This window comes from Neophocaena asiaeorientalis, unplaced genomic scaffold (genome assembly GCF_003031525.2).
Source record: "Neophocaena asiaeorientalis asiaeorientalis breed wild unplaced genomic scaffold, Neophocaena_asiaeorientalis_V1.1 scaffold670, whole genome shotgun sequence".
Taxonomy (NCBI): Eukaryota; Metazoa; Chordata; class Mammalia; order Artiodactyla; family Phocoenidae; genus Neophocaena; species Neophocaena asiaeorientalis.
The window spans coordinates 472,539-495,785 of record NW_020175080.1 but is presented as its reverse complement, the minus strand read 5'-3'; the positions used below and the strand labels follow the sequence as shown (position 1 = coordinate 495,785).

The window sequence follows — 23,247 nt, the reverse complement described above, 5'->3', positions numbered from 1 at the left end:
GCAGACAGAGGTGGCGGCATCACCAGGGAATGGAGCTCAAGACCAACACGAGTTGGCTCACCCAGGATATAGTGCCAGCGTTTACCTGGAGTGAGGGCTGGATAGCCAGGGATGGGCACCAACACAGCCAAGGAGTTGTCAGGAAGGAGCCAAGGGTAGAGATATTATAGCCATCTGGCCAGGGCTGGGGGTTGTCCATCATGAGGAAGGCAGAGGCCGCCCAGAGCCCGGGAGCCAAGCCCACAGCGTGTGGTGGATCTTGTCTTTGGAAAGGGCAGGCTGCTGTTAAAGGGACTCACTAATCGGCTGTCTAAGTAAAAAGGGTACAAGACATGACTGAGGCAAGTGGTCACAATGCAGGTAAGTTGACCTGTCATTGTTGTTGCTGGGAGGGGCTCCTGGGACTCTGCTTACTGCCTATTGCTGGGCAGCCAGGTCAGAGCTTCAGTGATGGAGTAACCTCTCCTCGAGTGTGGCTGAGGGGTAAGCTCATCTCCTTTAGCCCCTGCTTTCTAAGGCGTGGAGGAATGAAGTCTGAAGGATGCAGGCTTGATATGCCAGACAGGCAGGAGGAGTGCTGACAACACAGATTACAGACTCTCCATCTGTGCCATTGGCATCATGTCTGCTCCCCTCCTTCCTCAGTGGTTAGCTGCAGTTGTCTTTTACTGTTCAACTCAGTGCTTGCTCATCCAGCAGACCTTCTTCGTTTCATCGGTCTGGTCTGGGTGCCCCACATGTGTGTCCCAGCTACCCTCATGTGTTATTCTGGACTTGCTTTCTCTTATACTGGGCTCAGTGCTCCTTGGACTTGTCTTTCACCTTTGTGCTCTCAATGCTAAGCACTGCGTCCATTTCAGGGCTCGGTATGCAGTAGGTGCTCAATAAATATTGATTGAGTGATTGATTAAAGATGACATAGTTTGTATTCAGTCTCCAGCATTGACTGTTAAACATAGACTTTCGGCCGCTGGAAAAAGCCAAAACTTTGGTATTTGTCCCACAGCTCTGCTGGTATGGCCAGCTGGGGCTGCTCCAGCAGCTGTGGTGGCAGCTTGAGGAAGAGGCACCACTCACTGCTTGGAAGGTGGATCATCCCATTCTGACCCAAACTTCAAAATGAAATGCCCTGTCTTCCCAGAAGGCCTCTGTCAGTTCAACTCTTTGCTGTTGGAGAAAGCAGTCAGAGCAACAATGCTCAAGAGAAAAGTCACCATCAGAGGGAAGGGACGTTACCCAGGGACTGCACCCCCTACACACTGGCCATGGTGCTGTGAACCTACCAGAAGTATGACCTCTTATATTCTCTTTTAAAAAAGGGGCTTATGAGCTATAACCCACATACTATACGATTCACTCAGTGTCTCAGTAGTTTTTAGCACAGTGACCGATTGTGCAACCATTACCACAATTTTATGACATTTCATCACCGAAAGAGACTTCACACCCATTAATAGTCCCCCTCCATTTCCCCTCAACCTCCCCAGCCCTGGCAACCAATCATCTACTTTCTGTCTCGATGGATTTGCCTCTTCTAGCGACTTCATTATAAATAGAATCATACAGTATGTGGCCTTTGTAGCTGGCTTCTTTCACTTAGCATAATGCTTTCAAGGTTTATTCAGCACTTCGTTCCTTTTTGTGGTTGACTAATTTTCCGTTGTATAGATATATACTACATTTTGTTGATCCATTCATCAGCTGATGTACAGTTGAGCTGTTTCCACTTTTTGACTCTTGTGAATAATGCTTCTATGAACATTCATGTAGAGGTTTTTGTGTGGACATGTGTTTTCATTTCTCATGGGTATATGTCTAGACTGGAATTGCTAGATCATACGGTAAGTCCATGTTTAACATTTTAAGAAGCTGGCAGACTGTTTTCCGAAGCAGCTGCACCATTTACATTCCCACCAGCAATGCATGAGGGTTTCAGTTTTTCCACATTCTTGTTAACATTTGTTACTGTCTGTCTCTGATTATAGCCATTTTAGTGGTGTCAGTGATACCTCATTGTGATTTTGATTTGTATTTCCCTTGTGGTCACTAATGTTGAGCATCTCTTCATGTGCCTATTAGACATTATTGTTTTTGAAGAAAAGGTTTTCAAATCCATAGCCATTTAAAAAATTGGGTTATTTGGCTTTTTTATTCTTGTGTTTTAAGAGTTCTTTATATATCCTGGATATAAGTTCCTTATCGGTTATGATTTGCACATATTTCCCTCTCTGTGTTGCCTTTTCACTTTCTTGGTGACCATTTAAGTACCACATGTCAAATTTTGATGAAGTCCAATTTACCTGTTTTGTTTTTTTTTTTCCTTGTGATTTTGGTGTCATATGTAAGGTATCATTGCCTAACCCAAACTCATGAAGGTTTACACCTAGGTTTTCCTCTACCAGTTTTATCATTCTACCTCTCGTATTTAGGTCTTTGATCCATTATTGAGTTAGTCTTTGTATATGGTGTGAGGTAGGGGTTCGGCTTAATTTTTTGTTTGTTGATATGCAGTTACAGCACCATGTCCTCATATGTTTTGATGAATTAATAAACATATTTTAAATTTCACTTCTATATCTTAAGTGCTTTTGATAATTTGGGATCTGTTATAAAGGAAGTTATTAAAATAATGTAATTCATCAAAGTGCAACATTTACTTATCGTTATGTGATCCTGAGTGAGGAATCAATTGATTTCATATCTCTGTATATTTGAAACTAACCTAAACGATATTTAATCACTGAATTCTAGTTCTTAAACCACACCAAGATCTTGCCTTCTTGTTCTTATTTTTCAGTGGCTTTTCATCTTATTCCCTGTTTGGTTCCTATATTTATTTGCTTTTTTTGTTTTTGCTTTTTATAGTATGATATAGAGTACCTACAGTTAAAATGTTTGGAGCATAAAACCGAGTAGTTATCCCTGTGGATTTATCTTCATAATCTGGCCTGAGTGGCCCAGTAGAATGCTGCAGTTGTTAGTTTTTAAAAGGAGAAAGGAACCAAGGTTTTGGTTCCTCTTCTCAAAGTGAGAGCGCTCTTATTCCAATGCTATTTGACACTCTCCTCCCTCTGATCCTAAAAACATGGCCACCGTTTTGGGCCTGGAAATTTGGCCTGCCTGCTGACTTTCTCCCTTTGAGTAGCCCCTGCTCCAGGCAGTGGCTGCTCCCTTGTCCTCTCCTCTCTCACCCCCATCCACACACTCCTAAAACAGAGACTTCCCTGGTGAGCCATCTGCAGGGGGACCAATGGAACACTGGAGCTGTGGAGTAGGATTTGAGTCCTCTGTATAAAGTGTCTTCTGTGCCTGCCTAATTATAACCAGGACAGTCCCGCCACCCCTACCTTACATGTGTGGCAAGGCGGTATTGTTAGCAGTGCTTAGAGCCACTGCCTAAGGGGGATGATGGGGGAGGGGCAGAAAAGCTATTCCAACCCAGTGGCCTTTCTTTAGTACTTTTAGAACAACTGTGATAAGGGAATTTGTGCAAGGGCAAGGGCTTTATCTTCGTAACCTGGCCTGAGTGGTCCAGTAGAATGCTGCAGTTGTTAGTTTTTAAAAGGAGAAAGGAACCAAAGGCTGTACAAGGGCAAGGGCTTTCGTGTGTATGTTCACATATACATTGAAGAGCAATGTGAGATAAAGCTACTTACCAAGAAATGAAAAACGACTTTAGTTCTAGGATTTAAAATTAAACTCGAATTTATAGAAATACGGCTGACTCTAAGGGGAAAGGGTGATATCATTCTTAACACAAAAACAAAAATGTTGCTTAAATGCACATAATTTAAACTCAGGGTGACTGACAGATGACAAGGAGTAAAATCAGACTTATTCTTAAGCAGCTGGGAAGGCTATCAATATGTCTTAGGCTATCATGACATTTTCCCCGTGTGAAAGTCAGTGTGATTCTGGAGAAGAGTTACCCAGGTGAATTTATTCCCCCTAAAGCAAGACTTAAGGTAGAGAGAAGAATTTGCACTTAAAATTGTTTTATGAAAGTCAGAATACCTTTTGCCCCAATCATTTTGGATTTTTTTGTTTTGATTAGAAAAAAATCACTGTTGTATAACATTAGGGTTAAAATATATTGGTGGAGTTCAGAAGTCTGTGAAAAGATCATAGAAAGCTAATATATAAAAAAGAAAGTGTGATATGAGCATTTTCTCATCTTTCTGGTGGCACATCGTCATGGAATGCATGTCACAGACATGTTGCTGGTGAAGTGTTACTGGAGCCTGGCCGGGCCACTGCCTACCCTGGGCACGTGGTGAACCTTGTTCAGTGAGATGCACGATGGACAAGCCAGCAACGGGCAGGGCTGGAGCCAGAGACCTGCACTTCTCCTAGAAACACAGTCACATAACTTAGACACGCTAGTTTTCAGCAGTATTCATCAGAAACTTGTCAAAAAGGCTGACTCTTTTCATGTTTTCTAACATAAGTCAAACGTTGTTGTCAAGTTGTGTTTGGAGAAGGAGGCCTTAGGAAAAGGTGTCTTGGGGATGAGTGGCCTGTGATATCCTACCCACCCAGAGGGAAGGGTGCTGATTTCCCAGTACCACACATGTTCAGATCCACCGCTGGAGCACACGCTCGGAGACCCTGTGAGATGGTGGTCCCTCTAGAAGCTTCTTTAATGTCTCCCCTGACAAAACCAGTAGAAAGTGTGACACATTCTAACTGGGAACCTCAGAACGTGGCCCCAGGTGTTCTGTGGGCTGTGTTCTGAGGCCAGGCCTGCTGGCCAGAGCCTCGAGCCCTTACGCTTGGCTCTGGGATGACCAGGGCTGCTTTCCTTGGGGATGGTGAGTTGCTTTTGGAGCAAGTCCAACACCAGCCCTTCATCTGTCAAGCAGAGCCACACCCATAACGTTAGGCAGCTGGATTTATATATTTTATCCATGGCCAAGATATATGCTCCCTTCTCCAGAGCTCACCACATCCTACATATAATTAAATTTTTTTACTGTGGTAAAATACATATAACATAAAATTTACCATCTTAACCATTTGAAGTGTACAATTCAGAAGCAGTAGTTACCTTCAGAATTTTGGGCAGCCACCACTGCTACTTCCAAAACTTTTTCATCTTTCCAAACAGAGACTCTGTAACCATTAAGCAATGCCTTCCCATTCTCCGCTTCACCTGGAATCTTCTTTTCTGTCTCTATGAATTTGCTTATATCATTTTAAGATTTAATTTAAAAAAATTATTTTAGACTGGTCTGAGAAGCAAAGTTTATAGAAGAGTTCAAAATTTCAAAAGAGTGCTTCAGGTTTTATAGTTTTTTAGTGGAGCAAAACCAGCAGGCCTGCTTCACTTTGCACGTAGCTGCTGGGAGAGACAAACAGGAGGTGGGAGGAGGGTGACTGAGTTGTTGAGGAGTTGTCGTAGGTCGTGTACAGGAGTAGCTGCATGGAGGTCCACAATCTCAGCAGCTGCACACGGTGGCCTAAGTGAGAGAGCCATTCCTGTTTGAAGACAAAGAAAGTGCTTTTCATTGAGAAACTGACATAAAAGTTGTGTCACTAGTGGAGACTGAAAACCAAATCCTTCTGATCTCAAGACGCCCATCTCTTTCTATTACTCTCCTCTGTCTTCTGGAGTGTGCAAAGGGCATTTTGTAAGGGCGGGACCGTGCATTTCTAAATATTATTATATTTAGCTGAGTGAGTTTCAGAGCCAAAGGTGGAAGCAGTACTGACAAGCCACACCGGGAAAGCGCGAGGGGAGCCCCTCCTCACCTGAAGCCACCAAACACTTGTCCACCCACGTCAGCTCATCCCCAGGCAGTCACTGGTGCCAGCCCCATGCTGGGCTGTGGGGAGATGATCCAGGGGCCCCAGCTGGCTGCCTGTGATGATGACAACGAGTGTGACAGTAGCCGCCCTGCCTACCCCTAATGTTTATTGAGCACATTCTATGGGCTGGGCTTGGGTGGGGTGTTCTCTAGCATTCTCTTTAACTCGCACACTCCACCAGAGAGGTGGGTTTAGCATGGGAAGAAGGAAGCTCCCCCAGAGGTCAAGTTGAAGCTTTCAGGAGAGCACTTGGCTGGCGGTGGCAGCACCGGGCTTGGAGGACCATGTTGGGGGGTTGCCTGACTTCCGGGCAATGCAGGCCTGCCTCATGCTCTGGTCGGGGTGGGGCAGGGAGCCTACTCCCAGGCTGCTGCCCTGGGCAAGACACAGAAGCCTGAGTAGCCAAGGGACCTGGCCATCAGGAGAGGGGAGTTGCGGGCCCGGGGAGCAGGGACTGCAGGGGAGGGATGTTGAGGGCCTCCATTTCTGGGCCTCCTGGCTGGGAGATCTTTACAGTGTCTCAGGGAGATGCGGGGCCTCTGCTGAGTGCGGCTTGTCTCATGTGAGCACAGGCGGAGGTGGGGACAGGCCCTGATGACCAGGGCAATCGGAGAATAAAAGTCAGCTGTTGAAATTCTGTGTGTTAGTGCTAATTCACGTTCACAGAGGAAAGGCTCTCACGTGGCACTTGTTTATTCTTATTTTGCCTATACAGTTGACCCTCGAACAACGTGGGGATTAGGGGCACCAGTCCTCTGCTTAGTCGGAAATCTGAGTGTCATTTATAGTCGGCCCCCAGTTCCTCCGTTTCCAAGGTGGTTCTGCATCAGTGGATTCAACCAACGGTGAATCACTTAGTACTGTAGGGTTTACTGTTGACAAAAATCTACATCTAAGTGGACCTTCACAGTTCAAACCTGTGAGGTTCCAGGGTCAGTTGTATTTCTGTCAGCTTTATGACCTCATTTCTTAGTTCTCAACGAATCAGCGAAGTCAAATCAGAAGGGAGCACTGGGGCTTCTTTGATACACAGGCACAGCAGCAAGAAGTGCAGTGTAGGATGAGAACTGATTCAGCAAGCGAAAGGGAAAGAAAAGATTAAGAAGAAATGTTGACCTTTAACGATCTTGGTGTGCTAGGATTTATTCATACATCATTAAAACTTATGATTCAGTCTGTCCCTGAGGACAAGTGGTTCCTTTTAGGCTTCATTTCATTCGAACTGTTTTATCCAGGCAATAAATATTTAATTGGTTGATGTTTTAAAAGTTTACCAGGCTGCAGTATATCTATATTTAGCATAAGCCCCAGGAACATTGTAAGTCATTTCCAACAGGATTAAAATGATCCACATGCTTCTTCAGTCCTAAAAGAAATACTAAGCTCTGGGGCACATTCAGTTGTATATCCTTAATTTCAGACGGATGTCCTTGTCTCACTAACAAGTTTTTCCAAGACTGCGTAATAAGGCTGGTCTTTCTCCTTTCCGTGTCACAGCATCCCCACAAGAGAAAGAGAAAGGGATCTGGTCTCTTTGAAGTTCGATCCAAACAAACGATCATCAAGTGATCTCTTTGCTTCTCTCCTGTTTTACTTGGAAATAAATTAAATAAATTTGCTTTTCAAACAGATCTCAAACACATAAATGTCTGAGTGTCATATATATATAGGTTGATACCATCTGTCATTACTCTGAAACATGAAAAGGTGGGTTGGATGTCACTTAGGAAGCGTGACGAGTCCTTGACCCCTGTCCTGGGCATTTTCGTCTACATCTTTGTTCACCTGACACAGGTGACTGAGTGAGCCGTCATTTACTCATTAATCCTTGCACAACTGTTTGGTCAGTGGCGCTTATTTTGTTTAATCTTTCATTTCTACTTATTAAGAATATATAATTTTGGGGACTTCCCTGGTAGTCCAGTGGTTAAGACTCGGTGCTTCCATTGCAGGGGGCACGAGTTCGATTCCTGGTCAGGGAACTAAGATCCTGCATGCTGTGTAGCGTGGCCAAAAAAAAAAAAAAAAAAATGAATATATAATTTTGATTTGTGAAGTTGTTCCCATGAGCCCTCTTCCTCCACTCCATACCGCCACATTTTGGTGGTATGGAGGTGTGGCATGGAGGACGGTTGTGGCACTCTCCCTGGGGTCCCTCTCCTCCAGTGGGATTCTCTGCCAGCCCTTCACACACTTTAGGGTGATCTCCCTGAAATGCAGCCCTGTCCAGGACATTCTCCTGCATAACGTCTTTCTAGGTGAACCCCTCAGCCTTACCTGGTGTACAGTACAGGCTCATCCTCTTGCCGGCCAGGGTCCTCTCTCCACTCCCCCTGCCCTTCCCTCTGCCTGCAGTGGCCACTCCACCTCCTGTCTCCTGTGCTGCCCAGGTTTGTCATCTCTGTCAAGAAGCAGTTCAAAATGGAGAGGTCTACTTCTTTAATTCTATTTCAGTTTCTTCCCCCTTGGGTGAGAGGTACTGGAGGAACCAGAATATATATGCACATGCCTTTGTTTCTTGAGATTATATACCTTAGAAACCTCTTTCCATAACCACATGCTTTGTCTTTTATTGCTGTTGTGTATATTTCTGAGCCAGCAAGGGATTGTCGAGAGAGGACAGATATATCGTTGAAGAAGACAAGTATGAAACTTCCAGTGACATTCCCTCCCCAGATATTTGGAAAAATATAAAGTCACTCAGCAAATGAACTGCCTTAGAGAAGATTATAATGTTGGCCTTAACTTCTTTTACCAACTTTCCATTTCCTTGACATGAATCCAATCAACTGCTATTAACTGTCCCGGAAAACTTTTTTGTTTGCAGAGCTTTTTTAAAAAAAAATTACAATTACCACCAAATTGATGAAATTTAGGCTGAAAAATGTTACTTTTAACGAAAAAGGAAAAGCATTGGGCATATAGACGCATATAATCATATGAATTGTAAGATGTGATCATTTTCTTCGGTTTTCCCACCAAAAATGAGACTCCTTAGTTTTCACCTCAGGGACACTTTGGAAGCGGGTGGTCATTTGGTATTTGGAAATGCTGCACCTTCAATCCATCTACACAAATGTACCCATTTCTGATTAGGCTCGGCGTGGTGGTGGCTCTCTCAAGAGTTTAGATGTTCACAATGGCTCCACATTTTCATGTACTCTGAAGAGGAATTGCACAGAGATTAGGATTCAGAATGTTTGTCCAAGTCCAAGTAAAGACTTTTGGGGGAGAAAGATTGAATAAAGTGCTTTATCCTCTGCTGCAGTTTTTTAGAAAGCATCCATGTTGCTTTTGTAAAAGCAATTTCAAGATATTCCAGGGCGCTTCCCTGGTGGCGCAGTGGTTGAGAGTCCGCCTGCCGATGCAGGGGACACGGGTTCGTGCCCCGGTCCGGGAAGATCCCACATGCCACGGAGCGGCTGGGCCCGTGAGCCATGGCCGCTGAGCCTGTGCGTCCGGAGGCTGTGCTCCGCAACGGGAGAGGCCACAACAGTGAGAGGCCCGCGTACCGCAAAAAAAAAAAAGATATTCCATGTGAGTTCGGACGCTTTGTCCTCAAGAACTAGACACTTTGGGGCTTGGGAATATTACCGCGGACCTGAATTGATAGGAAAGTTTACGTTTATGACGAAAAAGGTGTGCAGGAAAGGCATGTGACGTGTTTACTTCTGCTGCCTGGCTCTTACGGTGTGACACAAGTCAGACCCTTTAGTCAGAATCCACACACTCTTGCTAAATGGGAATTTCATTTTGATAAAGAGGCCTGAAACAGCGGTCTGGGAAGTAATCCTCAGTGTCAGAGGGAGGAGAATGGTAGAAGAAGTATAGAGCTGGAGGAAGAACTTCTAATGTTAAAATTACGGTTTATTCATTTTAAAGTAAGTCTGGCCATACACATATTAAATTCATAGCAGTATCAAATTCAAGGAAAATGTTGTGAAACAGCACTGGATGCAGTAAGAGGAATTTTAAAATAATTATCCTTTGCTGTCTTCTCCGTAGTCAACAGGACTTTGGACTCTGGCTCTCTGGCTGTGCAGTCATCAGGAAGTCTTACTCTTTTCTTTGTGTATTTGGCTGTGCTCTGTTGTTGACTGTCTCCCCTTCGGTTCAAGTGGAGGCCTCCTGGGCAGTTGGTGGCCAGGGCAGCTGTGGTGGCCCGAGTCAAGCGTGCCCCTCCCATGGATGTGGCTCCCCATTTAGCTGTTGGGTTTGTGCCTAAAATGCCACAGTCCGGCAATCTGAGCTCTTGCTTTCTGTTTAAATAAGAAGGCAGATGCTTCACACATGTTTTCCTGAATTGACATAAACCATGGAAGGAAAGAATGCTGGTACTCCATAGTTACCCTGTAGCAGCTTGTTATTTTTAATGTTTAGGTTTCCTGTAAGAGCACAGGCTAAAGGCAAAGCAGCATCTGTGCTGCCCCCGGGATTAGGAGTCATGCTCTTTTAAGTGCCTGAGTAACGGGTGAACGGGGCGGCTGTAAATAGCCAGTTGGTGCGTTTGATGGACGTCAGAGTCGGGAGGGCTTCCTTGGGCCAGCGTTGTCCTGGGTGGCCAGGGAGGAACACAGCCGAGGGGAGGAAGGCGCATTCTGTCTTGCCTTCCTTTCCACATCAAGAAGAGCAGATGCTCGACTCACAGAATTCGCCTGCTCGGGGAATGTTCGCTCTGGAGCACAGGCTACTGGGAAGGTCTAAAAATAGGACTGAGAAAGGGTTTGCCCCTTTTCTTGAAGAAGACGTTGGCCTACATGACTTTCGGAGGCGTCAGACGGCTCCCAACAGACTCTCGTGTTAAGTTACACTTGGTTCACTCTTCTGTCTCTTCTGGGGCTCAGCTCTTCCCGAGGCTGGTCCTGCAGAGGCTGGGAAGGGAGGATGTGGCCCTGGACATTCCGTACAGTTGTCGTGGGTTTATACTGATCCGTCCGCACCCCCTTGGTCTGCCACGGCGGTGCCAGGCTCACGTCAGAGCTGAATTAATTGACGGTGCATACTTGAAAGCAGACGGGCCGCAATTTGGAGGTGTCTGTGGCTGTCAAGTACAGTCAGGTGTCACGCAGACTGAGCCTTATGGCCTGTGAATCATGGACCAGCTGCAAACACTCAGGGAATGTCGTGCGCCCACCTGGGATCGCATCTCCCGCTGGCCACCTGGGCAGTGTTGCCCCCTCCAGTGTGACTGCACTCTTGTAAGTGCCTCTCTGCCCACACGTGGTGGTGGCTGGTGCCTGTGTGTGCCGCCCCGGGAGGGTGGCCCTGAGGGATCTGAGGTGGGCCTGGGAACGGGTCTGTTAAACAAAGAAGCTCAGAGACAGTTTTACCTGTGGCTGACCCTCGTGAGTGCGGGACAGCTGGTTTTATGAACAAGACTTTAGATAACCACAGAATTTGGTGTTAAATATTTCTCCCCCTCACACTTAGGGTTTTTTAAATGCAGTGTTGGCCTAAAGTAAGAGCCAGCTTCTGGGAACGGGTCAGTCAGGAGCCCTGGTATTTGGCTAGTGTCCTTTAGCTTATCTGTGATTAGCTGAGATGCTTGCTAAATTCTTTTCCCATTCCAGCAGCTTTATGACCGTCGGGGTCTGAGGTCTGGTGGCAGTCCAGGACAGTATGTAGTTGGCGTGGTATAAATAGTAAGTGGGGACATGTCTTACCAGCCTTTCACTTCAGATGACTCCAGTAGTGCTGGAGTTTTGATGTTTATCACATGTCTCTTTCACCCCCATCCCTTTCTTACCCAAAAGACAAATGGAGAGGTTAAATATGGCCATGACTCAGCCACGGCTCAGCCCAAGCCCAGGAGTGGCCATCAGGAGTGTCACCATCACAGGTTCTCCTGGAACTGGCATGCAGACCTTTCAACTGTCTTAGTTTTCACTGAGGTTTAATAGCTTATTATCAAAATGTATTCTGATAATAAGCTAATAAAGTATTCCTGAGCATGTTTCAAAAACTAGAACAATTTTTTTAAATGAAAATATAGATTAGGTTGATTTGCCAAGTGACATTCGTGTGTGAGGAAATGCACACAATTAAACGAAATCTAACTTTTATGCTTAGGTAACAAAAGAGAGATGCCTTCAAATTTTCAAATATCAATACTTATTCAACAGTACATGGTGAGGAAGTTGGATAGCTCCTTTTGTGAGACCTTTCTCATTTTGATAAAGTTAATTGGCCCTGAAAACTTAACTTCAGTCGAACCAAGAGTTTGTGGAGCTAACGCTGTAAGGATCTTAAAGTCTAAAACAAGACCGAGATTGTATATAATGAATTTTTTGTGTGGGTTAAGTGTTAGAATGGAGAACAGAAGTGGAGCGGTGACTGGCTTCAATGTTTTCTCCCTTGAGAAAATGTTTCAGAGCAATAAAGGTGATATGTACTGTTGAGCACACGAGTGTGGGTCTGAGTCCAGTGGGAGTTGCTAGCGGATTTTCTGGAATAATTTTCCAGAATCAGTAGTCAACAAGAAGACAGTAGTGACATGCAACATTGATATCTGGCCAGGGCTGCTGTGAATGTTGATGGTGGTTTGGGGCCACGTGCCAGTTCTAGGGGACAACCGGGCCGTGCTGGTTTCTGGGTGGCAGCACCTGTGCGGATAAGCACAGAGGGAGCGGGTAACAGGAGGAGGGAGTGTGCTACCTGAAGAAGGAGAACTCTGAAGGGGTCAGTATAGGAATCAGTGGGGAGACTGTGGCCCAGGGTAGAGCCAGGAAGAGAAGAGCAGGGCTCTCATGGATCCCAGGACACCCCAAGCCTCACTCCTAGATCAGTGTACAACTGTCAGTTTTGGAGTGGGGTGGCATTTCAACAAGGTGTGTGATTCTTATTTTAATTTTAAAAAGTTCTTTAATTAAACTCTAAATTTAACTTTTGGGGAAAAGGTGGCACAGCCACATGGCTGCACCTTTGAAAAGTATAGAATGATGTATAATAAAGTATCCTGCCCTCGTACCCCAGCCATGTTCTCTACTCCCACTCCCGAAGCTCACCAATTTGCCACCTCATGTAGTCAGTGTTATTAATTCCCTGTGTTTTTAATGCATGAATGAAAAATACGTAATTCATCCCCCTTTTTAAAATAAAAAAGGTAACGTGTCATATGCACTTTTTTTTCACTTAGTAGTTTTTGAGGGTCTTATCATGCTAGTAAATAAAGAACTGCCTATTTCCTTTTTGACAGATGCATAATATTCCATTACATGTATGTAGGAACCTTTATTTAATCCATCTCCTTGGTTTGTTGCCTATTCTTGGCCATAAGAAGCAATGCTGCAGTAAATAACTGTATGTGTGCCGTTTTGCACACGTACAAGTTTATCTGTAGGATAAATTCCAAGAGGTAGGATTGCTGGGTCAGATGGTTTGTGCGCTTATACTTTTGATAGATTTTGCCCAGTTGCCTTCCACAGGACTTGTTCTCATTTCCCACCAACGATTTGAGGTTTTGAGGTTGGTCAATTCAAATGTGTTGGAATATGTCTTCATGCATCAAATAGTGATGCAAAAAGCATATTCTATGTGCGGGTTTGAAAGCACCATCAGAAATGTGACAGCAGTGCTTCCCAAGAGTGCAGGGGACCCGCTGAGTCCTGGTTTCATGTAAGACAGCCCCCCGCCCCCCGACAGCAGTGCTTGTAGTTCCTGCCCAATGGCGTGTGATCGGCCTGGGATCCAGGTCACCCTCCAGGCTGCCCAGAGGGGTGCCTTGCTTTAATCCCCCAGCAGCAGCCCTGGCTGAAAAAGCCTTTTGAGAAACAAAGAGGATCCAATTCAAATTAGAAAACATAAGAGTCCCTGAGTAAGCCCTTGGTGAATTAGATCTGATTAAATTAAACACTGATGGAAGCTGTCTTTATCAGACGTGTAGGAAGGATGTATCAGGGAGATGAGCAATCAGCTTACATCTTTTAGTATTTTTAACACTGAACAGAGAAGAATGAACATTGACATCATTTTAACACGAGACACGAAACCACCAAGCCGGGGTTGGTGGGTTGGTAAATCAGCCCAGGGAGCCTTCCTGGGTCTCCCACTGCCCCGGCTTCCCTGCCATTCCCAGCCTCCTGGGGATTTACAGTGCCTCTGCCCCCCAGGCCCCTCCCTCTGCCCGCTTCTCCACCTCCTGAAGCATGGTGTCCAAATCCCCATTCTGCTATGAATTTTAAAATGTAAGTAATGAAAGTTTTTTTCTAGTAGTAAGAGCAATTCACATTGATGATAGAAAATTTGCAATATTTATGATTTAAAGCTGTGGTTCCAGTTTTGGAATTTGTTAGAGATTAGATTGGGTTAGAAAGAAGGAATGAGCAGACATGGGAAAGGAGGTTGGAAATGGGCTGAGTTCAATTTGGGTGAAGTTCTCAAAGTATGTGGAACAGCTGAAATCATCTCACCACATTTTTGACCACTGGAAAAGTGTAAAGAAAAGGCAGCCTAACTGCATTTTGCCAGGGTGAATCTGATGAGAATCCCTGAACACACAGTGAGAATTAGAATGATGATGGATGCAAAGAATGTATTCGGGGTCACTAATCACACAGAGGGGCTGATTTGGAAATACTCTGCTGTCTTTTCAATGCATTGAATCATATTGCTTTATAATAGTGAATAATAGTAGGAAGTTCTTCGAGACCCCATAGAAGGGCTTTAGGCGGTGGGTACAGTGTCTGAGGCCGTGTGACAAAAGCATGTGCTTCTGAAGGTAGAAGTAGTCCCAGAATGATCACAGGCTCATGGATAAGTGCAGTGCACATGCGTTTTTTATGAACAGCTGGTATAGAATGAATATAGTGGTATTGAATAATACAGCAAAAATGTAAACAAAATCCCCGCTCTGAGTTTCCCTTATCCTGCTGTAGTTTTTCACAGCAATTATCTCTTTATGTTATATACTCAGTTCTGTCTAACACTTGTTTTTAAAGCATACATTTGTTCTAACATGATTGACATATTAGGGAACAATTGGAGTATAACATGAGTTTCAAATGTGCTTATGTGAAATTTTCTTTGCAGAACCACCAGATAAACTCAGGAAACTGCATTGAGCTGAGTCAAGCCACGTGGGAATACACAAAATGCACACACGCACACGCCTCAGACACCTCCCAGCTGTCTCAGTTCATGTCTTGTTGTCTGAGGCACACTCTGCCTACATGTGGTTACAGCTTTCGTCTGATTTCTGATCATCTTCCTTGACACCCCACAATGACTCCCGAGCTGCAGCCCTTCTGGGTAACCACTTCCACCAGTACCCTTCAGGTTTTTTCCCTCAGTAAAATGCCACAGAGGTTGTAGCGCTTATGTATTTCTTAGCCATTCGGCATGTATAAAATTGTGCTATAGCGTTTATTAGGTTCCTGTCTTTTCCCCCCCTTATGCCCTTTGGTTTTCGGTAAGCGATCTTTGCATAGCATGGTGATTTTCAGGAACGCCTATGTGGTGTTACAGCAGAACTGACAGCATGAGTACCGTGACCTTATTGTGTTTGTTGTCTATTGTCTTGTGTCTCCATGCACCTCCCCCCCCATATCAGTTCATGGGGGGCAGGGCCTTCTGATCATTTGCTCACTCTTGCATCCCCAGCATCTTCTCAGTGTCTGGCACAGAGCAGGGGCTCAACAAATATTTGTTGAATGAATGAATCACCAGATTTTTTTTTACTGCAAATAGCAAATGAATGGTTCTGTTAAAAAAGAGATTATTAAAGTTAAGGGATAGAGTATTGCATTTGAGTTTGGCGAACACATCTGGCTCTTTGGCTGACATAGCTTATCAAGGGAGGCAGGGATGGAAATTTGGGGTAAAGGTCACAGAGCTTTTTAAAATTTAGATTCGAGAAGAAACATTCTAATAATGTATTCAAAGTCAATTAAAGTAAGGACAATCAGGATAATAGCCAAAGTGGTCAGACCTACAAAAGGGTTATGTTCATTTAGTAAAAATAGTGAAAAAGAAGAGATCCTAATGATCGTGTTTGACTCCAAAATAGTTTAATAAATGTAAAAGGAACTTTTTTTTTTTTAATCCAGAAAGATATTTTTGATCAATTGTTAGGAAGGACCGAAGGTTTGTTTTTTTTAACTGAAATTTCAGAACCAGTGCATCATTGCTTCAGCACCTGTCGTGTATGTTTAAAATATGTATACGGTTAGTGCTCAGTAAATGAAGGCATGGATTGAGTATGCATGTAAAACTCTTAGCTGGAACTATAGATATAGACGTATATGTGTGTACACACTTATCCATATACATGGAACTTTGTGATGCAATCATGGGAAGCAGTGTATGTGTATTGTTTCATTTCATTCTGACAACAACCCTATAGGGTAGGAGCTATTACTGTCAACTTTCACATGAAGAAACTAAGGCCCAGAGAGGGTAACTTCGTGACAGTTGTGCAGCTGGTGAGTGGCGGACCTCAGGTTTTGGAGCCAAAGCCCATGCTTCCGTGCACCGAGAGCATTACACTAGTTTCTGGTGATTCCAGTTAAGAAAACTTGTGTCCTGCCCTCCAGGAGGGGGTGATGGAGATGTAAGTAAGAAAGGACAGTGCGGTTGGTACCCGGGTGAGGAGAGCATGAGGAATTGCGGTGGAGCAGGTGCTTGACTGCTTCATGTAGCGGGCTTCTCAGCCATCGACTAGGCGCTTTGGAAGGTGCCTTCTACATCGAAAGGAGACCACACACCCAAAGAAGCAGAAAGCACAGACACTGCGTGAAGGAAGGAACTACCTTCCTTAAGAATTTATTCAATTCTTAACTTCATTCTAAGTGCTGGACCAAAAGCTTCTTATACATTGTACTGGTAACTAATGATTTTGCATCTGGGCTTTGTGGTAAGTGCTTTTACTCCTTCTGTCTCCTTTAACCTTTACAGTACCCCTGAGGTTGGTTCTCATATTACCTCCCTTTTCCATAAAACTCAAAGAATGCGCACAAAGTCACACAGTCAGTAAGTGGCTTTGTTCAGTCCTCACCCGCCGACCAATGGTGGCAGCTATTTTTAGAATGAGGATACGCAGCGAGGAAGTAGCACAGTTAGGATCTGAAATCAGATCTGTCTTCACAGTCTTTGCTTTTCCCATTATAAATAAGGCACACGCTGAGGTGTGCTTCTAGAAAACATGTGGGAGGAGATTTGAGACCGAAATATTTAAGTTCCTACAAAGCTTAATAAAAATACATGTGTACTTAGAATCATGGAGATCTTCTACTTAGAAAAAAAACCAATTACCAAGTTGCCACAGTTTACATGATTTAAAATATAACTGTGAGACAAGAACGATCACATCGCCAGCAGAGGGATTCTCCCCAAAACCAGATCTGATCCTGTCTCTGTTCCACCAAAAAATAATCCTTCCTGGTTCCTGTTGTCTGCAGAGTATGATTCTTGGCATGTCTGCTGTTGTGGTCAGTCTCCTGCCACCTCCACAGGCAGCTCACACAAGCGCTTCTCTCTCCAACGCTGAATACCCCTTGTGTTTTCATATAATAATGCAGTTAATGCTCTTCTCTCTTCCCAAAGGCACCACCCCTTTCTTTCTTGCAAAATCTAGTTCAGTCTCATTACCTTGGGGAAGACTTCTCAAAATCCCTCAGACAAAATTTAGTTGTCTCATTTTCTGTTACCCAGATCTTTGCCGATCTTACTCTCATGCATTCAGTACGCTGGTTCGCGACCGCTGGCAGACTGTCCACATAGTTCAAGGATTGTCATGGATTGAGGCTATCCTTTCTCCACATTCACGCTCCTGGTGCCTGGCCCAGAGTCTGGTACACTCAGTCAAGTGTTTGTGCAACGGGTAGGTGGATGGATGGATGAATGAATGTGTAAAATGTTTGAATTATCCCATAAAAATACGACACATGGTTAATAAGTTATTCTAAATTAGAAAGTGTTGCAGCCACAGTCACTGGATGAACTGTTTATCCACAATGAATGTAATTACTGATTTTTTTCATTGTTTCTGAAAAGTAATCGTTTTCGGATATTAGGATGCAAAATAGGTGTTGAACAAGAGATGTTACAGATATGTATCTTCCAGTGGATCACAATTAGGAAGTGTTCAATTTTGCACATATGCTTTCCTGCCTCTCCAAAACCTAGTCATCCTTCTTGGTCCCAGATGAGCTCTCAACCTGTGAGCAACTCCCTGCTCACCTGCTCTGGACCCTCTTGACAAGCCTCTTCAGGGAGCATCCATAACTGTGGTTGTCAGTTATTCTGAAATTCATTTCTAAGGTATATGTCATGACTTTATTTTTCATTAATTCTGTCTTGGGTTACTGTTGATTGCCCAACCAGATGATAAATATTTAGGGGGCAGGGGTCACATGTATCCTTTCCCCCTGCCCCTCAGCATGTGTAAAGTGGTAAGCATGTCTGTGTAGTAAGCACGAAGGAAATTTTTGTTGAATCCATCACTCTCTTTCTTTGTCCTGGCAAGTTGAAAACGCCCTTCTTCCGTTCTTGGTTCACACTTGTGGGGAACAGAGCCCCACTCAGGGCTGCTTCCGTAGAGGGGGTTTGCTGTGAGGGTGCAGGGGTGTCTCATGGAACAGAAGGGCAGAAGGAGCAGGGCATCATGGGAGAGGGTATGGCAATGGGACATCCTCGCCAACAGGTCTGTCTGCCTGTCTTGTCAGATGGTCTCTCGTCCCTTCCTCTCCTGGAGCCAGTGCCCCACCCTAGTTTTCTCTGTCGACTGGACCTGTTTGCTCTTTGAACATGGCATCAGAATGGCCACTCAAGGAACCATACTACACTTTCTGGCTTTCAATAAGAAATTTTCACACTTTCTGACTTTCCGAATCAATTTTTAGGAGGAGGAACATGACTGGTTCCCTTAGGTCAGGTGTTCTTCCTGGGTCCTGTCAGCTGTGGCCGGATAGATGGGGTCACCAGGTGTCAACATTTTCAAGCAAGATAGTGAGACTACATCATCAAAAGATGGTGTGGTCTGAGTAGGCATCCCAAGCTTGTCTAGTGAAATTTAAAATATGTTTCAGCAGGAGTCAGTTGAGATGAGAATGTTAAATTAATTAAGGGGCCAAGTGCCAACGTTGCTTGGAATAAAGAGAGAGACATGCCATGCTGCTGCATGAAGGTTTGGCCTAGGAAGTGGCACCTCATGAAGGGTTTTGAGGTCCAATTAGAAATTAGAGATTGTTTTTCCCAGAAGCCCCTGCCACCAGGAACTCTGACGAAGTAGCATGGCAAGCAGTGGCTGGAGTGTCACGTAGGTAGCTTATTCTGCTGTGAGAAGCAGTGCTGTGAGGCGTAGGCTTTTCAGGGTGTTGTGTGCACCTGTTGTTTCTGTTTAGAGGAGGTGGGTGGGAGTGACACCTTGCAAAGTACTAATTGCTACCCATCTGAAAAAATTAGCAAACTCCAGGAGGAAATAGGAGCTGAAGAACTAGATAGATGTATACCTAATGAGATTCAGAGCCCCAGCCAAAATGGGTGAAGAAAATACCCAGTTTTGTACGGCAGGTCCCAGCAGGGGCCACACAGGTTGCACTTCTTACAAGCAACCGAAATACTGCAGAGGGGCCTCCATATTTATTGCCTTTGTCCTTTGAAAGCAGCATCAGTTACATCTGTTACAGATGAAGCTCCTTCCTTTGCTATGGGGAAGGAGAATGGCTTTCAAGAATGTCTCTCTGCTTTTTGCCTGTTAACACAGATTAAGGAATTCTTAGGATTGGAGAAATAATCAGGAGTCAACGTGAAAAGGAGCCTGAGGCTCTGACAGGAGACAAACGCCATGCAGGGCAAGAAGGGGGGCATGCACAATAGAACTGAGGGCGGAGCTGCAGGAGGAAATGAGGGGCTTCTTAGGGGAGAGGCCTCCCCTGTTCCCTGGAGCATCCAGAAGGTAGCATGCCATTGCCAGCACTGGAGAGGAACCTTGTTGCTTAGCAGCAAGAAAAGTAGAGAAGCAGCCATCTGAAGAGCTGACCTGCTGGCAGACCTGTGTATCTTCCTCTGGGGCTTGTTCTCATGATGGAGCAGAGCCTGACCAGACCTCAGAGCTACCAAAGAGCTCGCTGATGCCAATGGGTGCTGTTGCCTTGTGTAGGCCCTAAACCTCAGGGTCCAGAGACCTTGAGATTCTGGGTGTGAAGGTGAAAGGCCTTAGGACACAGGAGAAGCTTTCGTCCCTTTTTACTATTGAAGGATCTTGATTTGAAAGAGAACAAAGATACGGCACTTTGACAGCTCATTGGTGTTGGTCTAAACTACACGTTATTTCATTGTGCATGATCTCCATTTGCCAGAAGAGTAGGGTTGGTCAAATGAGCCAGTTTTTAAAAATGGAAATTAAGCAAGTTTATTTTAATCATAAGCTTGACAGTAATCTCTAGTGAAGTCTATTCCACCCAGTACATGGTTGATAATCAGTAGCTTTATTTTTTTCATTAAATCAGAAGTGAAAATGTGGGGCAAGTTGATAAGCATTTTGTTAGAATTTCTAAATGACTGCAGAATTACAAGGAACCAATGTCATGGGTTAGCTAAGAGTGAATGGAGGTGACATTGGGCTGGTGGATCTTACTTTAGGAATACACTCGATAGGGATTCTTATAATATCCTTGTGGGCTAGGTGTTAGTAAGATGAACTCACCATTTATTTAAAAACAATCTGGTTGATGTTTTTTGTTTTTATTTTTGCTTTGAGTCATCAGAAAGGGACAGGCAAACTCACTGGATGTCATAATGCTGTCATGTCTTCACCTAAAAAAAAGAAGATCAGTGTCCTATATCTGGGAGGACTTCCTCAAAACAATTGAAAGTGATAGAAAGCTGATAGGAATACCTAATGTTATATGACAAAGTTGAGATGTTAATAGGTTGAAACCAACTAAAATGAGGAAACATAATTGAAATAAATGTCCTCCCTCTTGGGTAAAATTTTATTACATGAGTATAGAAAGATACTGGAAAAACAGCATTTTTATAAAAGATGACCTGTATGTTTTACTCGACTACATTTACAGAAAATAAAGCTATATGGATGAGATGGCCTGTAAAGCTTTACATTCTTTCAAAGGGATATAAAGGCTTTGGCTGCAATGCTCTGTGAGCAGTATCTTAGGAGGGCCTTTGAAGGGTATCCTGAACAGCACGCAGGAGAATTTGGGGCAGCCAGAGGGCTTAGGGAGGCCTGGTGTAGAAACCTGGCAGGGTTGTGAAGAGCCTCTTCCTAATTTTCATGACTGTCTTAGAGAAGGAGCGGGCCTGTTCTGGGTGGCTCCCTGGGGTAGCACTACCTCTGTGGGTAGAGGTTACTGGTGGACAGACCGGGCACAGGTTTGAACAAGCCTAAAGGCTGAGTTAGGGTGCGTCTTTAGTGGGTGGAGAGTAGAATTTGGTGCCCTCTGAGGTCCCTTCCAAATCTTAGATTCTGCAGTACTGGGCAATCTACATTTTGTTTTAATTTCAGAGTCACTAACATATGGTTTAGAGATGAGTTTATCATTATAATTTGGATTGTGTAATACTATAAAAGGAAACTGTGATAGGACTGTCCTTTAAGTGGGAAGGCTCAAGGAAGTTTCCAGAGAAGCAAGAGAAACGAGGACCGTTTTGCAGAGAGTGAGTTTTGTTGAATGTAACTGTGATAATAAAATAAACTTGTTATTTGAAAAACATGTGGTGACTGCAGGGAGTGCCTAGGAAATGTGTGGCATGGGGAACGTGTCCCCAAAATGCATTTTGCCTTTAGTCACTAGAGGTTGACTCCATATGGTAAATCTGAAGATTGAAAAAAATATTTTTTTCCTTTGGTGATCCTTTTTGAGCATTTCTGCTTTCCAGTAATCATAGCTTTGTTTTACCAAGAAAGCTCTGCCTCTCGGGGAGCTGTGATTTTCAGAGCAATTACAGCTGGCATGGGCGGCCGAAGCCCGTCAGGACCATGGTTGTCCTGGAGATTTTCTTCAGAAAGAGACCCTGATTACTCTTTATTTTTGCTCCTGTTGTTTTACTCTAATTTGTAATTTAAAATCCACTATACAAAGAGTCTACAGAGCGCCAGCTGGTTGCTAGTTTAAAGACTTTCTTTTCTTTCTCTATTTTTTAAATTTTAAATTGGACTGTCAATTTTGGTGGTTGCTGTTTTGAAATCGGTGTGCTGTATCTTTCTGTTTCCTTAACTTCAGTGGATGGGGAGGTTGAAAACAAAATCACCAGTTTAAGATTTACGTTAAACGTCTTTTCCTAGAAAAGGGGGTAGGGCTGCCTCCTCCAGCTTCATCTTCTTTAGATGAGGGAAGGAACGGTGGGTCCCTGGAATTAGTCCTCTGATTACAGCCTGGGAAGTTGTCATCTCGGGAGACCTTTGAGTGTGTGCTGTGTGCCCTGCCCTACTGGTCCTTTTCTGGGCAAGTCGGGGTCACACGTGGAAGGGAGGGAGGCAGACAGGTGGGACCGACCAAGACGGTACTTTCACTCGTGGGTCGTGGTCAACCGCAGAGGGCAGTAAATGGCACCTTCTTGTTGCTTTTGAAAAGCAAATGCTTAACTCCTATGTAATAACGGCTGTGTCTTGACTTTTGCTCAGTGTTCTTTATCATATGTTTAGACTGTATTTTTTGGAGGGAATGGCTTTTCTTTTTGGTACTATGGTTCTCTGCCTTTGCAGTTTAGATTAAAGCCTTATCTTTCTGTTTTTTGTTCCCATTAATTGTTCAAACGTCTTAATGTCTTAGGCTTACACATTGACTCTTGAATGAAATCACTCATATAACCCAAACTTAATAGGACACTGTGAAGTGGATGTTCTTAAACTGCTCTTGCAGTACAGTCCTTTAGGAAAGCAATTAAGCAACATGTATTTAGCTATTACTTTTGTTATTATTAGGAAAGACCTTTACAGATTTATTCTCTTTGTCCCCGTAATTTAATCTCTAGGAATCAGTCCTTAGGAAGTCTTATGAAATACAAAACATAGACATAGAGCTTTATTTATAAGAATGAATTCTAATAATAAATACTGTAAACAAACTATATATGTCTAATAGTAGTGAGATTGGTGTTGTTTCTTCTTCTAATTATCTGCATTTTCAACATCTTTTTAAAAAAAGTGTGTTCGTTTGACTTGTTCCAGCAGCTAGTAGGTCACATCTTTTATGGGTGAGAGGCTAGACTAAAGGGAATTTATTTTTCTTGCATAGCTAGTGTAAGGGAAAAAAATGCTTGGTTTAGGATATCTCATACTTAGTGACTGTATACCCTGGGACTTCTGTTCCTGGAAGTATGGTAGATGAAATATCTTGAAAACCCTGCTCTTACAGAACGCTTGGTACTGCTGGCTGTAAAACATTGATGTTTTAAATGCTTGGCAGAGATGCCAAGAAATCATAGGAAATCCAGTGTCCAAAAACCTTTTCATGAGTGAGAACTGTGTGAGCTGATGCTAGA

The 23,247-nt window shown here is 44.0% G+C and overlaps 1 protein-coding gene and 1 long non-coding RNA gene across 3 annotated transcripts in view; one reads left to right on the top strand and one right to left on the bottom strand.

Annotated features, from left to right (window-relative positions):
- The window catches only part of FHOD3 (formin homology 2 domain containing 3), a 429,142-nt gene that overhangs the window by 52,498 nt on the left and 353,397 nt on the right, over positions 1–23,247 (top strand).
- Positions 3,727–23,247, bottom strand: part of LOC112412460 (uncharacterized) — a 29,902-nt gene continuing 10,381 nt past the window's right edge. For both annotated transcript variants that reach the window (XR_003005810.1, XR_003005812.1), the window contains exon 3: positions 3,727–5,478. This is a non-coding gene — a long non-coding RNA (uncharacterized LOC112412460). The remainder of the gene's footprint in view (positions 5,479–23,247) is intronic.